Source organism: Apodemus sylvaticus, chromosome 3, assembly GCF_947179515.1.
Source record: "Apodemus sylvaticus chromosome 3, mApoSyl1.1, whole genome shotgun sequence".
Taxonomy (NCBI): domain Eukaryota; kingdom Metazoa; phylum Chordata; class Mammalia; order Rodentia; family Muridae; genus Apodemus; species Apodemus sylvaticus.
Window position 1 is genome coordinate 4,439,825 of NC_067474.1, and position 20,595 is coordinate 4,460,419.

The 20,595-nt window shown below is 40.1% G+C and overlaps 1 non-coding gene across 1 annotated transcript; it reads left to right on the forward strand.

Moving 5' to 3' along the window:
- The first annotated feature begins 15,208 nt into the window (after positions 1 to 15,208).
- LOC127681926 (small nucleolar RNA SNORA17) lies at positions 15,209 to 15,340 on the forward strand. Its single transcript, XR_007977264.1, has one exon. It is a non-coding gene; the product is annotated as a small nucleolar RNA SNORA17 (small nucleolar RNA).
- Positions 15,341 to 20,595: the final 5,255 nt, after the last annotated feature.

Here is a 20,595-nt window from a genome sequence, read left to right on the forward strand (position 1 = left end):
TTTCCTCTGGTCCCTCAACAACTCCTCCCTACCAGAAGCCGGGAAGATCGGATGTCCTCCCTTCTTAGAGATCATGAAACTGATCTGAGATGCCCTCCTAAAGCCCCAACAGCTCACCTGAGAACATGCAGTTAAGGGTATTGTGAACAATATTACATCTCGGAGTAAGGCCACTTTGTTAGGAGGGCTGATTTGAGCTAGCTCATCTTCTGTAAGAATACTGTGCTAGATGCCATGGGAAACACAAAAGCAAACCGCCTCTTATCATCAAAGCAAAGACCCTACTGAAAGAGACAGATTGTCCTGATCCTGCCTCAAGGATGAGTCACATGTGTAAAGCAAATGTTAAAAAGCAGCAATGAGTGCTTGCTGCCTCATTATCTAAAGATTCAGTGACCAAACAGTGAGGATCTCTAGATGACACATGCAATTATACTATCTGTAGCCACAATCAGTAAGAACTCAGATCACTGTTTCTCATTCCCAGATAACAGATTCTTCATGCGGGGATCCACAATTGCCTTGAGGCAAAACCTCATTTGATGGTGTCTTGGTTTCAGTCCAGTGTGGGCAGACAAAAGGAAACACACTAATTCTCTGCATGTACAAGGTTAACAAGCAGTGTTTCCTTCGTTTTGAGACATCTGCTGCCCTCTGATACTATTTCCACTGGGGTGGGGGGAGTGGGGGCATCAGAAAAGCAAGTTTGTTTATATCTATCAGGAGCTAGACAGGGTTTCAACCTAGGTATGGACCCACATACGAGCAGGCAATAGGAACAAGCTGGACAGGAATGCAGGGTCCCTGCTAACAATAGGCTGGTTCAATACAAGTTGATAAACATTGTAGAAAGAAAAGAGGAAGGAGTCCGGCAAAAGGGAGGGAGGGAAAGATTCACCAGCTGATTCATGAATACATTATCAGTACTACGAGAAATCATTTAAATATTCAACTTGGGATACAGCTTTAATGCACAAAGACCTCCTGAGGATGTCTAGTGTCCTGTCCACCACTCTATACCTTACTCGTTGAGACAAAGAATCTCCCTGAACCCATTGCTCACTGTTTATCTCCCAACTAGGACAGCTGGCCGGCAAGCCAGTCTTTCTGTTTTCCTCCCTGACAATGCTGTGGAGATGTGGAGGGGGTGGGCAGCTTTTTAACCATGTCTCCATCTGTCTTGGATTCTAGTGCTTTTGCAGCAAATGCTCTGACCCAATAAGCCAGCTCTTCAGCACAACTTGATGCACCTATAATTTATGTATGTGGCCATCCTTTTCATAGTCCCGTCGTCAACACCTAAACCTCTTTTAGGTGCTAACTAAAAATAACATAAAATTTAATACCATTGAAGAAAACAACCATTTTTGTTTGCTTCTGCTACATGTATTCTATAAACATCCGTGCTTTCACTTTCTTTCATTTTTATTTCTTTAAGACAGTCTAGTAGTTCAGGCTGGCCATGAATGCCCATGCCATTCTCCTGCCACAGCCGCTCATACTGGGGTCACCAGTGTTCACTATCTATCATGCCTGGCTCTTGAAATGGTATTTCAACATGATTTCATTTGCATTTCCACAACAAAGAATTTGGGTGAACATATTCTCATATACATATTTGTTTAGTTTTCTTTGAAGAAATGTATATTCGAATCTGTTGTCCCCTTTTTGTTGTTGGGTTGTTTGTTTGTTTTGATACAGGATCTCATGTAGCTCTGGCTGGCCTGGAACTTGATATGTAGCCAGGAATAACCTTGAACTCTTGACCCTCCTGCCTCTACTTTTCAAGTGCTGGGATTTCAGGCATGTCCCATTACACAGCTTTGCCCAGCACAAACTGTTGCCAAGTTTGAATTGGTGAGCTGTAAATGTTCTCTGTGTATTCTAGCTGTGTATTCCTAAGACATGTTTGTAAAACATTTCCTTCATTCTGGGGCTTACCTCTTCACTTTCGTTGGTTGTTGTTGTTGTTGTTGTAGGCACAATGATTTTGAATTTTGATGAAGTTAAAATTATTTTTACTTTTGGTATCATATCTAGCAAACTGTTGCCTAATCTAAGATGAACATTTATCTTTATGTCTTCTTTGAAAAGTTTTATAATCTCAGCCCTCAGGTTTAGGTACTATTTGTTTTGATTTTATTTTAGTAAGGGGTGTATAGTTGGGGCAAAATATTTTTAAAACATTTATATAGAGTTAGAAGTTCTTTTAAATTACCTATGAGCAGTATACTTTGACTTTATAGTTAATTTTATCTTAGTAGTTTATTTCACTCAATGAGTAGTCAACATTGTGACAGGCTCCAGCACATAGAACAATAGAAAATGAGTGCTTCCTACTTCAATGAGTTAAGACTGAGAAAGAAATAAAGAAATTCAACAGTTATTGTAGGATCCTCAGTTGATGGTACCTTCTGGGAGTTATGGGACCTTTAGGAGGTAGAGCCTTGTTGGGAGAGATAGTTGCTAGGGTCAATGAAGTTTTATAGTGGCTTGTATTCCATCCTATCACAAGGACACTTCATCTTATCACAAGAACAATTGTTCAGCTACATACATAGAAAATGTATTTGTAATAGCCAGAAACTGGAAACAACATAGACATCACTTAACTGAAAAATGGATAAAGCAAATCCATGAAATTTGCAGGCAAATGGGTAGAACTATAAATGATCATTCCCAGTGAGGTAACCTAGAACAAGAGAGACAAGCATAATAAGTACTCACTTATAAATGGATATTAACTGTAAAATAAAAAAACAATCATTTGACAGTCCACAATCCCAGAATGGCTAAGAAAAAAATAAAATGGAAGTGGAATCACAAGGATCTTCCTGGGAATGGGAAATAGAATAGATTTCTCATGTGGACTCGGGGAAGATGGGGACAGGAACAAGAGAAATCAGAAAAGGGGAGGGAGGGAGAAAGTACTGGGAGAAATGACTGGAATTGGAGGCATTTGAGGTACAAGGTGGAAACCGAGTGCAACAGAAACTCTGTGGACTCTATAAAAGTAACCCTATCAAATACTCCTAGTAAATGGCATGGAGCCTGAAACAGACATCTTCTGTATCTAGGCAAGACCTCAATGGAAGGATTGTGACAACAACCAAACACAAAACCTTCAACCTACAGTTTCTCCCACTTGCACAGTGTTTTAGGACCAGAACCTAATTTATAATCATCATCAAAGAGACCAGAGAGATTTTATTCAGCAACTGATGGGAATAAAGGCAGAGCTCCACAGTGGGTGGAGCTCACGGAATCCTGTGGGAAAGGGGGAGGAAGGAGCAGAAGAACCAGAGGTGTCAGGGGCACCCCACAAGAACACAGTCCACAGAATCAACTTACTGAGTCTCATACGATTCTCATAGAGATCAGGGAGTCTTGAGGGGTCTGACCTAGACCCTCTACATAAATGTATGGCCAAGTAGCTTAATGTTCTTGTGAAAATCCTTACAGTGGGAGTGGAGGGCTGTCCCTGACTTTTACCTACTTGTGGGACCCTTTTCTTACTCAATAGCAAAATCAAATAATTCAATTTAAGAAATGTGCAAAGGATTTGAATAGATCTTTTCTCAAAAAATGATATCTCAGTGGTCACTAAACACTTAAAAGTCTTCAGTACTACTATTCATTGGGGAAACAAACTTGGACCTATTCTAAGATGCTTCTTCATACACATTAGGATGACTAGTCTCATAAAATCAGAAAATATCAGGTGTTGATGAGGATGTGGGGAAATCATAACCCTTAGATTATAAGACAGAGCAGCCACTGTTAGGAACCACTGTGTGGTTTCTTAAAAGGTAGAAACATTGATCATATGACTTAATTCAAACACACACACACACAAACACACACACAAATTGAAATCAGATATAAACAGACATCTCTCCACCAACGTTTATGAAGACCTTTGTTACATTACCCCCAAAATAGGTAGAAACACCCAAGTCCATCAACAGAATATTAGCTAAATAGTAAATAAACATGGAATACCATTGAGCCATAAAATTGAATAAAATACTGGTATACCAGACAGACTTTGAGAATATGGTAAGTGAAAATTAAATGATTGATAGCACTTATTTGAGGATCAAGTGTAATCAAACTCATAATTTCAAAAAGCAAAGTGCTAACAACCAAGAACTGGAGGAGTGCATGGAAAGAATTGGCATTTAATCAATGATGTTGGGTTTGGATAGATAAAACGTTCTGATGGATACAGGATCTATTTTATAACACTAAACTCCCACAAATGCTTTAAATGGCCCATACCATGTTGTACAGTAAATGAAGTAGATGGAAATGGGAGGCAGTGATATGAACTCATCTAACCTGGGGAATAGAAACAGACAGACAGACAGACAGACAGACAGATACTGAATCTAGCTCCAACTATTTCCAGACCTGGTAAGTAAGGTGAGCACAACCTCAGATAAAAGAATTATTCTGCATGGCCTTAGCATCAGCTGCTAAGAAGTCAAGTGACTTTATAGAAATTTGGTTGGGGGTAGGGGGTAAAGCTGGACAGTGAGAGAACAAAAGATAGGAAAAGCCAAGAGTTAAGTTCTGTTCCTTCACCTCCCTGTTGGACTGTAGCAGGAAACAGACCTCTGAGATGTATTGTGTAGACCACTGTCAAAGAAGCTGTCTAGACAAATCTCTGAGGCATCAGCCAGCTTATTGGCACATTGTGGGGTGCCACCCATCTTGTGTTTGCACCTGACCCTCCCCTACCTGCAGGTGCTCCCAACACACATTGAACAACACTAAACAATGCTGCTTAAGCCTTTCTCCAGGTCTTGTTTCCTAAGTTAAGGCAATGTGTTTGATGATATTTTTTCCAATTAAAAAGAGAGCTACTTAGTATTTTAAAAGCCTAGTGAGCAGAACAAAAGGCAAGAAATTGGACCCAAGCCAGTGAACTTGGAGCTATCTAGCTACACAATTAACCAAAACTTTAAATATAATTAGATTTTTTTCCTCTAACAAAATCGAACTTCTTTATTTTCCTTATTAGTCTAAAAAGGACTAAAGCACAAAAGAATAAAAGAATCTAAGTTCTTAATTATTGAAATTTTGAAGGGATGGAGCCCCAAATGAAAGACATAGGAGAATGTCCGCCTATGCCGTCCTCATCTGACTTGGTGTGGAATTTAGAGACAGTCAGAATCCTATCATCCTGGAATCTGAACTCTCAGACTACAGGCTCAACCTAAGAGACTCCAAGGTCAAGCAGTAGTTTCTATCTTGACACCAATTCTAAAACTCATTGGCAACCATGATAATAAATACATACATACATAAATACATAAATAAATAGATGCCTGCAAGCAGAATGGGCCTGGGCTAGATAGCCCAAGTAAGAATCCATCATGATGGCATTTCTCAGAAGTCAAAAGAACAGTTAAAAGCTCTTCTGCTTGACAAAGCTTCAAAGTTATTCACTTCTGGAGCTACAACAGGGAGCCAACACTGAGAGAGAAGATTATCCACCAAATACACTTATAGGGCTGGGGCATGGAAGGCCATGACCTCCAGCTCCAAGATTCTCATCTCTGATTCCCTAATCAGAAAAATCAAACACCTCTCAATCCAAGCTAAGAATATGAGGATGGATTTGTACCCAGAGACAGAGATAAATTCATTGTAAAATGCACACTATACCCATACCTCAATGTCATTGTGTTCTTGTTCTCTCTGTCCCCTAGAGTCCTTTCTTACAAAGTGAGGACATGGCAGCATCCTGCACACATTCTCAACACTGTGCCAGGAAACAGCTGATGTGTCTAGGCATTCATGAACCACCCAAATTCCATACATGGCTCCAACAGAAACACTGCAGGCCAGTCCCAGTGTGCTGACATGTGCCTGTTGGAGACAGGAGGTCAAACTGCTACTTTGACATCAAGTCAAGAATTTGTAACCCATGGTCATAGTAGTATCACTATGTGAAACAGCCAGAAGATGGAAGCATCCAATGCCCATCAGTGAATGAATAAACTAAATGTGCTATATACATAAAATATTATTTAGATTTGAAGAGGATCTAAATTTTGGCATGTGCTATAACCTATGTAAGCTTTCAAGACAATTAGCTACGTGAAATAAGCCAAACAGAAAGAAATGGCATTTAAGTAAGTCTACCTCTGTGGGTCCTGAAAATAGAGAGATTCATGGATGCAGAGAATAAGAATATTGTCAACCAAGAGGGTCATGGAGAGTTGGGAGAGGTTACTGTAATGAATCTAAAGTATTTGTTTGGGATGATGAGCAAATTTTGTAAATGGATAATAGTGAGGGCTGCATAACAGGATAACTGACCATTGTACAAATGAGTTAAAAATAAAATTTATTATTTCTTTAGCATAAATCTTTTAGGTTATATAGAAAGCATTCTTTGAACAAAGATAATCTGCTTTGAAATAGGCTGTTCCAGGGTCAGGGAGACGGCTCTGTGGTTAACACTGCCATGCAAACAAGAGGACCAGAGGACCCCCAGAACCCACATATATGCTGGATGAGTGTGGCAGCTGCTCACTTGTAATTCCAGGCTCTAAAAGGAGAATAGGATATTCCTACAGCATGCTGGTTATCTAGCCTAGCTATATTGGTGAGCCTGTATTTGCTTAAGAAACCTTGCCTCAGTGTCCTAGCACGTGGAGCTGACCCTGTGTCACAGTGCTCCATACCCAAATACCATCAGGAGAGAGGTGGTCTCCCAGGAGTGCTGACAAGCCTGTGAGCACAGGTAAGACTACCAAATTCCTGGCCCAAGAGGGACCTTCCCAAAGCCATCAGGACACAGGATCTAAAAATGGAAGTAGAAACAAAGATAATAAAGATAGTGCCTTATCCAGTCAGCATCAGAAAGGCTTTCTCTGGTAGCAAATGAAAATAGATGCTGAGACCCACAACCAGACATCAAGTGGAGAGAGTCTAAATAGGAGGTCTTCATCAAACTCCTCCCCTCAGAGCTCCAGGAAACCCACAGAAGAGGAGGCAGAAAGCCAGGAAAAGCCAGAGGAGATGAAAAACGCCAAAAAAGAAATAACTAAGCAAAGAGCATATGAGCTTACAGCCACCGAAGCAATAAGCACAGGGTCTACATGGGTCAGCACCAGGTCCTCTGAGTATGTTATAGCTATTAACTTAGTGTTTTTATGAGACCAGACCATGAGAATAAATGGGTCATGCATAAACTATTTGTTCTGTATGTAATATTAATCCTGAGAGACAGAGCATTAAGAATTAGAATTTTTTGCAACCTGCACTCAAGTCAAGGACAGCCCTGACTTCAAGGGCACCCAGAAACACCATTTAGCATTTAAGACTCTGTCCTGTTCACTGTTTAATCCCAGCAACAGAGATAGCCAGGACAAAGAACAATATCAAACTAAGTGTTGTTCAACACTTTGTAGGCCACTGTGATTCCATCCATGTCATCCAACTTTTACTAAAACCTGAATGTCACTGTCATCATGGCTGTATAGTTGATGAAAGTTCAGGGCTCACCCCCACACACACTGTCCGCATCCTCCCCTCCACCCCACCACCCTCACACCACATGGCATGTGGTCAACAGGTCTCTGGATATCTCCTGTTTTACTTTTAACCTTCACAGCCACCTGCACAGCCTTGGGATACTGTGAGGACCTCCTTGTCACTGAACTCCAGCACAGCAGCCAGAGGGCAAAGCCCAAGGCAAGATTATTTTTAGAGCTTCATGCATTCTGTATATTAACCCACTGTTGGATGCATAAAGGCCTAGTCTCCTTCTGTATACTGCCTTTTCTCTCTGCTGTTTTCCTTACTGTGCAGAAGTGTGTTTTTTTTAATTTCATATAATCCCACTTGTTATTTCTTGCAAGCTTTTCCTGAGCTATCACAGACCTTCTCAAAAAAGCCCTTGCATATCTATGCCAATATCTTGAAGCATTTCCCCTAGCAGTTTTAGTTTGAGGTCTTAAATTAAGGTCTCCACTATATTTTGAATTGACTTTTGTAGAGTAAGAGATACACGTCTATTTTCATTCTTCTACATGTGGAGATCAAGTTTACCCAGGACCGTTTTTAAAGAAGGAACAGTTTTGTTTTTTTTTTAATGGTATATTTCTGAGTCCACTCTACTGTTCTGGTCTACATGTTTGTGGGCACCATGGTTACTAAGGCTTTGCTGTATAGTTTGTAATCTGGTGTTCTACTCTGATATTAATCCTTTTGTTCTTTCTGATTTGTGTTGTTTTGACTACTTGACATCTTTTGTATTCTTATGTACTGTATGATTATTTTCTACTTCTGAGGGATGTCATTTGAATAGCAATGGAGATTTCTTTGAAAGTGTAGATCCATTTCACAATACTAACACAGCCAATTTATAAGTATTGTAAATCCTCAGATTTTCTATTGTCTTCTTCAATGTCTATTCTCAGTGTCTTAAAGTAGTAGAAGTCCTTCTCCTACAGGGTTGGGTCCATTCCTGGACAGTTTTTTTTTTCCTGAAGCTATGATAAATAGAATGATTTCCTTGTTTCTTTCTCTCTAAGTTCTTATAGGTATATTCAAGAGTAATATATTTTTATATATTGTGCATCCCACTACTTCACTAAAAGTTTATCAAGCCTTTGAGTTTTCTGGTGGAATATTTAGGATCTTTTAAGTAGAGTCAAATAATAGGCAAATGGGCATAGTTTTATTTTTTTTCTTTTCCTATTTTTTCTCTCCTTTGGTTCTTCTTGCTTTATTGCTCCAGCTCAGACTTTTATCGCTATATTAAATAACAATTAAGAGAGTGGACAACCTTGTGTCCTGATTTCTTTCTTTCTTTTTTTCTTTTTTTAGTTAGATATTTGCTTTACTTACATTTCAAATGGTATCTCCTTTCCTCCTTGCCCTTCCAAAAAACCCCTGTCCCATCCCCTCTCCCCCTGCTCACACACCCCCAACTATCCTGACTGACACTGCCCTACTCTGGTGCATCAGGCCTTCAGAGGATCAATGGCCTCTCCTCTCATTGATGTCTTAAATGGTCATCTTCTGCTATATATGTAGCTGGAGCCATGGTTCCCTCCATGTGTAACCTTTGGTTGGTGGTTTAGTCCCTGGGAGCTCCAGGGGTACTGGTTGATACATATTATTGTTCCTCCTGCAGGGTTGCAAACCTCTTCAGCTCCTTGGGACCTTTATCTAGTTGCTTCACTGGGGACCCTATGCTCAATCTATTGGTTGGCTCTGAACCATGATTATTTTGATCCACCTAAGAATAAGGATCAAAGTATCCACACTTTGGTTTTCCTTCTTCTTGAGCTACATGTGGTCTGTGAGTTGTATATGGGGTATTCCTAACTTTTGGGCTAATATCCACTTATCAGCGAGTGCATACCATGTATGCTTTTGTCATTGGAGTACCTCACTCAGGATGATAGTTTCCAGCTCCATCCATTTGCTTAAAAATTTCATGAATTTATTGCTTTTAATAGCTGAGTAGTACTCCATTGTGTAAATATACCACATTTTCTGCATCCATTCCTCTGTTGAGGGACATCTGGACTCTTTCTAGCTCCTGGATATTATAAATACGGCTGCTATGAACATAGTGGAGCATGTAACCTTATTACATGTTGGAGCATCTTCTGGGTATATGCCCAGGAGTGGTATAGCTGGGTTCTAAGGTAGTGCTATGTTCAGTTTTCTGAGGAACCACCAAAGTGATTTCCAGAGTGGTTGTACCAGCTTTCAATTCCATCAGCAATGGAGGAGTGTTCCTCTTTCTCCACATCCTCTCCAGTATCTGCTGTCCCCTGAGTTTTTGATCTTGGCCATTCTGACTGGTGTGAGGTGGAATCTCAGGGTTGTTTTGATTTGCATTTCCCTGGTGACTAAAGATGTTCAACATTTCTTTAGGTGCTTCTCAGCCATTAGGTATTCCTCAAATGAGAATTCTCTGTTTACCTCTGTACCCCATTTTTAATAGGGTTATTTGGTTCTCTGGACTCTAACTTCTTGAGTTCTTTGTATATATTGGATACTAGCCCGCTATTGGATGTAGGATTGATAAAGATCTTTTCCCAATATGTTGGTTGCTGTTTTGTCCTATTGACAGTATCCTTTGACTTACAGAAGCTTTTCAATTTTATGAGGTCACATTTGTCAATTCTCAATCTTAGAGTATAGTGTTCTATTCAAGAAATTTCCCCTGTGCCCATGTGCTCCAGGTTCTTCCGCACTTTATCTTCCATTAGATTCACTGTATCTAGTTTTCTGTGGAGGTCCTTGATCCAGTTGGACTTGAGCTTTATAATAATGGATCAATTTGTATCCTTCTGCATGTTGACTGCCAGTTGACGGAACACTATTTGTTGAAAATGCTGTCTTTTTTTCTACTGGATGGTTTTAGCTCCTTTGTCAAGGATCAAGTGACCACAGGTGTGTGGGTTCTTTTCTAGGTATTCAATTCTATCCATTAATCTACCTGCCTGTCATTGTACGAATATCATGCAGTTTTTATCACTATTACTCTGTAGTATAGCATGAGGTCAGGGATGCTGATTCCCCCAGAAGTTTTTATTGTTGAGAATAGTTTTCGCTATCCTGGGTTTTTTTTATTATCCCAGATAAATTTGGAAATTTCTCTTTCTAAGTCTATAAGGAATTGAGTTGGAATTTTGATGGGGATTGTGTAGATTGCTTTAGGCAAGAAGGCTATGTTTACTATATTAACCCTGCCAATCCATGACCATGGGAGATCTTTCCATATTCTGACATCTTCTTCAGTTTCTTTCTTCAGAGACTTGAAGTTCTTGCCATACATATCTTTTACTTGCTTGGTTAGAGTCGCACCAAAAAATTTTCTATAATTTGTGACTATTGTGAAGAGTGTCCATTACCTAATTTCTTTCTCAGAGTCTTTATCCTTTGAGTATAGGAAGAGTTCTGATTTGTTTGAGTTAATTTTATATCCAGCCACTTTGTTGAAGTTATTTATCAGGTTTAGGAGTTCTCTGGTGGATTTTTTGGGGGAGCCTTAAGTATGCTATTCATATCAATAGTGATACTTTGACTTCTTCCTTTCCAATGTATATTGCTTTGACCTCCTTTTGTTGTCTAATTGCTCTAGCTAGGACTTGGAGTACTATATTGAACGGGAAAGGAGAGAGTGGACAGCCTTGTCTAGTCCCTGAATTCAGTAGAATTGCTTCAAGTTTCTCTCCATTTAGTTTGATGTTGGCTATTGGTTTGATGTATATTGCTTTTAATATGCTTAGGTATGGGCCTTGAACTCCTGATCTTTCCAGTACTTTTATCATGGAGAGATGTTGGATTTTGACAAATGCTTTCTCAGCATCTAATTAAATGATCGTGTTCTTTTTTTTTTTTTTTTGAGTCTATTTATATAGTAGATTTCCTTATTTTGAACCATCCCTGAATCCCTTGGATGAAGCCTACTTGATCATGTTGGATGATCAATTTGATATGTTCTTGGATTCGGTTAGCAAGAATTTTATTGAGTATTTTTGCATCAATATTCATAAAGGAAATTGGTCTAAAGTTATTTCTTTATTGGGTCTTTGTGTGGTTTAGGTATCAAAGTAATTGTGGCTTCATAAAACGAATTTGGTAGTGTTCCCTCTATTTCTATTTTATGGAATAGTTTGAAGAGTATTGGTATTAGGTCTTCTTGGAGGTCTAATAGAACTCTGCATTAAACCCATCTGGTCCTGGCCTTTTTTTGTTTGGGAGACTAGTAATGACTGCTTCTATTTCTTTAGGGGTTATAGGATTGTTTAGATTATTTATCTGATCCTGATTTAACTTTGGTACCTGGTATCTATCTAGAAAATTGTCCATTTCATCTGGATTTTCCACTTTTGTTGAGGATAGGCTTTTGTAGTAGCATCTGATGATTTTTTTGGATTTCCTCAGTATCTGTTGTTGTGTATCTGTTTTCATTTCTGATTTTTCTGATTTGGGTACTGTCTCTGTGCCCTCTGGTTAGTTTAGCTAAGGGTTTATCTAGCCTGTTGGTTTTTTTCAAAATACCTGCTCCTGCTTTTGTTGATTCTTTGTATAGTTCCTTTTGTTTCTACTTGGTTGACTTCAGCCCTGAGTTTGATTATTTCCTGCTGTTTACTCCTCTTGGGTGTTTGCTCTAGAACCTTCAGATGTGCTGACAAGCTCTTAATGTATGCTCCTTATACCTTCTTTTTGGAGGCACTCAGAGCTATGAGTTTTCCTCTTAGCACTGCATTCATTGTGTCCCATAAGTTTTGTTATGTTGTGCCTTCATTTTCATTAAATCTAAAAGGTCTTTAATTTCTTTCTTTCTTTATTCCTTGACTAAGTTATTGTTGAATAGAATGTTGTTCAGTTTCCATGTGTATGTGGACTTTCTGTTGTTTTTGTTGTTATTGAAGACCAGTCTTAGTCTGTGGTGACCTGGTTGGGTGCGTGGAATTATTTTAATCTTCTTATATCTGCTGAGGTCTGTCTTGTGACCAATTATATGGTCAATTTTGGAGAAGGTACCATGAGGTGCTGAGAAGAACGAATATTCTTTTGTTTTAGGATAAAATGTTCTAATAGGTATCTATTAAATCCATTTGGTTCATAAGTTCTGTTAGTTTCACTCTTTCTCTGTTTAGTTTGTGTTTCCCTGATCTGTCCATTGATGAGAGTGTGGCGTGGAAGTCTCCCACCATTATTGTGTGAGGTGCAATGCATGATTTGAGGTTTAGTAAAGTTTCTTTTATAAATTTTGGTGCCCTTGAATTTGGGGCATATATGTTCAGAATTGAGAGTTCATCTTGGAAGATTTTTCCTTTGATGAGTATGAAGTGTCTTTCTATCTTTTTTGATTACTTTAGCTTTAAAGTAGATTTTATTTGATATTAGAATAACTACACCAGCTTGTTTCTTGGGACCATTTGCTTGGAAAATTGTTTTCCGGCCTTTTACTCTGAGGTAGTGCCTGTTTTTGAGGTGAGTTTCCTGTATGTAGCAAAATGGTGGGTCCTGCTTATTTATCCAGTCTGTTAGTCTATGTCTTTTTATTGGAGAATTAAGTCTATTGATAGTAAAATATATTAAGGAGAAGTGATTGTTGCTTCCTGTTATATTTGTTATTAGAGGTGGATTTATGTTTGTCTGACTCTCTTCTTTTGGGTTTGTTGAAAGAAGATTAATTTCTTGTTTTTTTCTAGTGTGTAGTTTCCCTCCTTTTGTTACTGTTTTCCATTCATTATCCTTTGAAGGGCTGGATTTGTGGAAAGATATTATATAAATTTGATTTTGTCATGGAATACCTTGGTTTCTCCCTCTATGGTAATTGAGAGTTTTGCTGGGTATAGTAGTTTGGGTTAGCATTGATGTGCTCTTAGGATCTGTATGACATCTGCCCATGATCTTCTGGCTTTCATAGTCTGTGTCAGAAGTCTGGTCTAATTTCGATAGATCTACCTTTATATGTTACTTGACCATTTTCCCCTACTGCTTTTAATATTCTTTCTTTGTTTAGTGCGTCTGGTGTTTTAATTATTATATGATGGGAGGAATTTCTTTTCTGATCAAATCTATTTGGAGTTCTGTAGGCTTATATATTCATAGGCATCTCTTTCTTTAGGTTAGGGAAGTTGTCTTTTAGAATTTTGTTGAAGACATTACTGGCCATTTAAGATGGAAATCTTCACTCTCTTCTATACCTATAATCCTTAGGTTTGGTCTTCTCATTTTGTCCTCAATTTCCTGGATGTTTTGGGTTGCAAGCTTTTTGCATTTTGCATTTTCTTTGACTGTTGTGTCATTGCTTTCTATGGTATCTTCTGCACCTGAGATTCTATCTTCTATCTCTTGAATTCTGTTGTTGATGCTTGCATCTGTGACTCCTGACTTCTTTCCTGTGTTTTCTATGTCCAGATTTGTCTCCCTTTGTGATTTCTTCATTGTTTCTACCTCCATTTTTAGATCCTGGATTTAAATTCTGTCTTCATATTATATGTATTTCCTTTGAAGCCTTAACTTGGGACTAAAGATATCTACCAATTACCATGACAGGCATATCAGACTGTAAAAGACAGAAAAGAGCATTCACTGCAGCTTATGAAAGATATCTGCCATTTCCCAGGAAAAGATATAAATACCTCTCTCCATTGTTAGCTCCCTTCTCCCTCATCATTCATAGTCTACAACTATATCTTTCAGCAGACTGGAGGGGTAGGCTAAGTTTTTAGTGGACCAAGATCCCCAATTCTCCATTCTTTTGCCACTGAATAAAAGCTCTTTCTTTTCCCATCTGTCTGTCCCTTTGATCACTGGCTTTACCAGGCAGCAGCAATAGACTCTTTCCATAATCCTCTCAGTTGCAGGTTGTTACAAAGGCAAGTTGATTTCTGTTCTCCAAACAAGTACTTAAGAAATGTGAACAATTAGATATAGGATTCTTAAAGTAGAGGCAAATGCAATTTAAGGAAGCCAGAACGGAAAACTTCTATAAACCAGTGGGAATTATATGCCTAAAAGCTTGTAGACATGGAAGTAAAGAGACCGTGGCCATCTAAAGCAGAGGTGGTTTCCATTCATTCATTTGACACACTTACTCAGCAACTAATTCTTACTAACTAGCTACAAGCCCTGAGCCTTCAGCATAGAAACCATATCCTATGTGCCTGCCTGCATAGAGAATATATTCGTAAAAGAGACAGAACAATTAAGTAATCACACATATAAACACTATGGGTCACTTGGGGAAATTCAAGGAAAGCGGTTGTGGTTGGAGCAAACACTGTTGGTGATTCAGGCCTCAGTAATGGCCATGCTTCATGGATGGGCCTATCCTCTGAGATGTGTGTCACTTGTGGGTGAAACCCTTTCCCCAGCATCTTACTCCTAAGTAAGATGCCCTCTGACACCTGGTACAAAAAATATTTGGGACTTAGCAAACCTTGGTAGCCATGGCCAATCTCAAATAGGATTCAGTAGGAGTCTCAACATTTGCCTCAAGGCATAAACTTTGCAATTCAGTTTACCCTCCAGGCTCCCTTACAGATCAAGCAGAAGCCAGGCTCACTTGAAACCATACCCTGGGGCTCTCTCCACCTCCATCAGTTTACTGACTGGAATCTTGTTAATAAATCCTGAGCACACTCACCCCCCACCTCAGAATCTATTTTTAGGTAATGTCATCTAGGGCAATAACATTCTGAAAGTGCCTTCCCCTAGAAATGCTGCAGGTGTGTCTGCTATGTCACATGTGTGTCACTAGGTGGCAGAGAAGAGAGAGGCTATGTCTATGCTCAGTGCTCTGACCTATGAACATCTGAATGATCAGGAGCCTGACATTCCCTGAAAAAAAAAAAAATGAGCCTGAGATAATCACCAGTCCAATGCCAGGCAGGCCCAGACTCCTTAGCAGAAGTGAGCCCACAACTGGCACTATGGAACTCAGACAGGGAGCTAGCCTGAGATGAACACCAATCCATTCTGGCACTGTGCAATATAGACAAGTTTATATACAATTGGGAGGCTGGCCAAGTCCAATATTTGCCCAGGGTCAAATTATGTGTCCATAATACACAAGTGGGGGACATGGAACTCCTTAGACCACTCTTGAGATCACCCCAGACACTCAGAGACCCCAAGTGCCAAGTAAATGTTGGACAAATGGAAAAGAAAGAGAAACAAAAGGCTGTGCGGACAATGAAGACAGGCAGAACTGGAGATCAGAGGGTAGCTGAGCAACAGTCCAATGTGAGTAGAAAACGATGACACCTGGGACCATGTCTGCGTTTGTGACCCTGCAGCCACAGGGTTCTGTTACCACCTAAGTCCAGTGATGTCCACAGTCTGTGGTGCCAACCAGGGCTATGTTGATGTCTGAGAGCTGTGCAAAACTGGCCCACCCTTCACCTGGGCATTTTGGAAGAGCTGGCCCTGGGAGCAGGAGAGCAGGAAAACTGTCCCTGCCCTTCACCAGCTGCAGCACTTGGGAGAGCAGGCTCTGTACTTCACCTGGGCATCACAATAGAGCTACCCCCAGATATAGTGGTTGCATGTGAGCCAGTCCCCAGGACATAAGTGTGTGAGTCACCCCTTCCTCTTGTCTACTATATGGTGGCATAAGGGACAGAGCTCTCTTCTCCCTCCCTTTTTCTCTCATTGCAACTTGGGTTCATGAGAATAGGAAACCTGTCTCTTCCTCTCACCTGCTGTAACACTCAGGAGAGCTGACCCTCATGGAAGGGGCATGAGTAAAACAGCCCTGAGGGTGTGAGCATGGGAGGGTAGGCCTACAACTTGTCTGCCATTTGGAAGCCTGGACAAAGAAGAGATGCCCTACCCACCCTTGAGCCTTGCTGCCTATCGCTAGTAGAAGAGCTGGCCCTGGGGTCATGAGAACAAGAAAGCTGTCCCGGCCCCTTACCAGCTGCAGTACTCAGGAGAGCAGCAGGACCTGCAGCAGGTTAAGGCTGGCCCTAGTAGTGGGCATTGCTGATGAGCTATTCCCAAGAGCATGAAAGAAGGAGAGCTGGTGGGATGACCAACCTGGATACTCTCAGGCCCGGATCCAGGGCTTTGAATTGGCCCACTCCAACATCTACCCCCATTGATGAACTGCTGGCGTACATGAAGGAGACAGTTCTACATATCCAAAATTACAGGATCTTCATGACATAGGACACAAGCCAGCAGAGAGGAATCCCAGTAAGGTTCCAATATTGATGGTGCAGCAAAAGCCAGAGGCCTCATACCAGTCCAGCAAATCATTACAATGAGCATTTGTAAGCCAAGAAGTGTGGGCAAAAGGATGTACTGTGGGACACACTGTGATACACTACAGCTTCCACAATAAATTTCTTTTCCTCGGTTGTGGGGGAGCTGCAAGGTTAGCGGGTGGGTTGGAGAGAGGGGGAGATGAGTAGGATTGGAGTGCATGATGTGAAATTCACTAAGAATCAATAAAAAGGTTTTTGAAATAAAAGATTCTGAAAGTATATGATTGGGAGATTTGAACAAGGCTTTCCTGAGAAAATAATTGATTTGGGGGGTGGGGATCAAGATAATTGTTTGCATCTGACTCAGAGTGTATCATGCTAGGTCCCTTTTTTGTGAGCGCCTCATGGCCTCAGTAATAGTATCAGGCCTTGAGACCTTCCCTTGAGCTGGATTCCACTTTGGGCCTGTTGCTGGACCTTCTTTTCCTCAGGCTTCCAACACACACACAGAGTAGAGGACTGCCAGGTCTGTGTTCACTCAGAGATGATGCACCTAACCGTCAGAGACTGGAGGCCCCAGGGAGTTTGGAGGTCAGGAGGGGTAGGGGTGGGGGTGGGAACATCCATGTGAAGACAGGGAGGTGGGGAGGAGGTATGGAATGTGGAACAATCTAAGGGTAGACAGAGGTGGAGGGAATAAAATATGGAATATAAAAATTAATTAATTAATTTTAAAAAAGAAAGAAGATTGTTTGATGACAAGGAGACAGACTTCCAGACAGAATTAACATGAACAAAAGTCCTGTGGCAGAAAGGCATGTGGCTTCTTGGATCACCTGGAAGTTTGTATACAAGAAACTGCATAGTAGGAGGGAGGCTGGAGTGATATAAGAAGAAACAATGGGCTCAGACACAAGCCCAACATCAGTTTACAGACCAATGTAATTATGGCACTCAGACAGATGGAGGTGTGGCGATCTTGAATTCATTCAAGGGCAGCTTGAGCTGCATGGCATGACCCCATTTCTACAAGGAAGGTCTCGATGCTGCTCTTTCTAGAATAGCAGAGTGCATGACAGTGAAGCAGCTCTGCCCAGATTCAAGTCTTACCTCTCTAACTTCACAGGGTATGAACTATTTTAGGTAACCTCTTGAGTATCCATTTCCTGTGGGTAAAATGGGAATAATGACAACATCTTCTTCTAAACTGCTGTAATATTAAATAACTTAACTGAAAAACACTAGAAGCAGATGACAGTAGATTCTGCCTATTATTAATATTGTTATCAACATTTGTTTTGTATATACATATTCTAAATATATATACTTATTCTATGTTTTATATATATGTTATTTTATAAGTATATATACATACATATATATATACACTTATCCTTTAAGTATTATATATAGGATTTATTATAATGATTCACAGGCTGTGGTTCAGATGATCCAACACTGGTGGCTATGAACAGAAAGTACCCGTAGTTTCTCAGTCTACGAGGTTGGATGTCTTAGCTGGTCTTCAGTAGATGCTGGAATCCAAAAAATGTAGGCTCTAATGCCAGTGAAGGAATAGACATGCTAGGTGAGAGCAAACAGGCAAAGAGCAAAACCTCCTGTACTGGTTGGTTTTGTATGTCAATTTGACATAAGCTGGAATTATCACAGAGAAAGGAGCTTCAGGTGAAGAAATGCTTCCATGAGATCTAGCTGTAAAGCATTTTCTCAATTAGTGATCAAGGGGAGAGGGCACCCTGTGGGTGGGGGCCATCCCTGGGCTGGTAGTCTTGGGTTCTATAAGAGAGCAAGCTGAGCAAGCCAGAGGAAGCAAGCCAGTAAGAAACATCTCTCCATGGCCTCTGCATCAGCTCCTGCTGCCTGACCTGCTTGAGTTCCAGTCCTGACTTCCTTTGGTGATGAACAGCAGTGTGGAAGTGTAAGCTGAATAAATCCTTTCCTCCCCAACTGGCTTCTTGGTCATGATGTTTGTGCTGGAATAGAAACACTAACTAAGGCAGCTCCCTTCTTCCATGTTTTTATATAAGTTTCCAGCAGAAGGTATGACCCAGATTAAAGGCATGTGTCTCCTCACTTCAAAGATCTGAATTAAAAGTGGATCTTCCTACTTCAAATTTAAAAAAAAATCCCTCACAGGTATGCGCTCCATTTTTTGAATTTTAGTTAATTCCAGATGTTATCAAGTTGACAACCAAGAATAGCAATCACCATGTTCATATTTCAAATGATTGTTTATGAGTATAGGTTGTAGGGTTACAGTGATAGACATAGCATTCTAAAGTAACAAAAAAATGGCAATCCTTAGCTAAACTGTAGACAGTCTGGAAATGTGGCCTCCATTTCTAATTGGATGCCTTCAGTGCCAACTAAAGAGAATCACGGGTATGAATCCTAACTCACAGTCCCAAACCTACCAGTAGCACTGCCCTTGAAACTCTGAAAGACCTAGGGCCACAATGATACAGAGATAGAACAGTCTTCTTGTCAAGTCATGTAGTAATTGGAAAAGGGCTATACGGGAGACCCAGGCCTAACTTCCTCATATAGTCTCTGTGCTCAGAGGACACCAAAAAAAAATAAGACCTTCTACAGATACAGCAAGACTCACAGACTATGGCAGCATAAGACCTGCACAGGTCTAAGCCAGATAGATCCCAGTGCTGAGAAGGAAAGGGCACACAAACATCCATCCCCAACCCAGAAACTATCTCCACTCAATATGACTAGCAAAAGAAAACTTACTGGAATCTCACTGGGTATACAAACCACACTTAAGGGTGGCCCCATGCCCAGAAGTAGATAGCTAACACATCTGGGTTTCTGGTTGCTTGCTTGATTGTTTGTTTTTCCTTGACAGGTCCTATGTCTATATATTATGATTTCTATTTTTATGTTTTTATGAGCTCCTATGCATATGAATATGTATGTCTCAGGATCTGAATGTGTTTCTTGTGTGTTTTTCTTTTTCTTTTTCTTTCATATTCTTTTTGTTTTGTCCTAATCAGGGCAAATTATTTGTTTTTATTTTACCTTGTTTATTTTTTATTGTTTTTCTTTGTGTTTGTTTATTTGTATTTTAAATGTCCTTTTGTTTTGTAACAAAAGATCAAGAAAAGTAGTTTGAGTAGATAGGGAGGTGGGGAGGATCTGGGAGGATTTGGTGGAGGGAAACCATAATCAGAATATAGTGCATGAAAAAAATCTATTTTAACTTTTAAAAATGAATGGTATAAAACATAGAAATGGTTAGTGTAATACCCTAAAGATATTGCATTGTGTCTATTGCTTTTATGTGCTTCTGATTAAACCAAGAATATTTTTAAAATATGTTTCCTCTATTTGTACAAAAACTGAAGATCAAATAGGCTAAGTGACTTGTTCAGGAAGCTACAGCTGCTCAATGGCAGGGCTCTGAACTAGTTCTAAAAAGGAACAACAATAACACATAAACAAATGGACAAAGACTACATCAAGGTTCCAACGAAATGTCTGGAAGACTCAAAGAGAAGTTTTTCAACAGCTTTCATGCTTTAAAAGAGATCTAGGTCACTGCCAGTTTTCTCTTCTTAAATAAGCACTAATCCTGCCTTCTATTATGTCAACTGCTATTCACCGAGGACCCTCACAAAATAGTAGGAAATACCAGCTGAGAGCATCCATGATGTGCCAGCCTGTGAGACTGCACAGGACCCAGGAAAAGCAGTGGCTTACTAAGCTGTGTGGTAAGTCTTAAGAGGAGAATGCATCTGTGAGTCAGGGAACTCCCAAAGAAGGCACTTGCCCAGCTTGAAAAGGTCAACACAGCTTCAAAGGGAAGGTGATATTGAAACTAAGTACATCAAGGATTATGTGGAAATTGCCA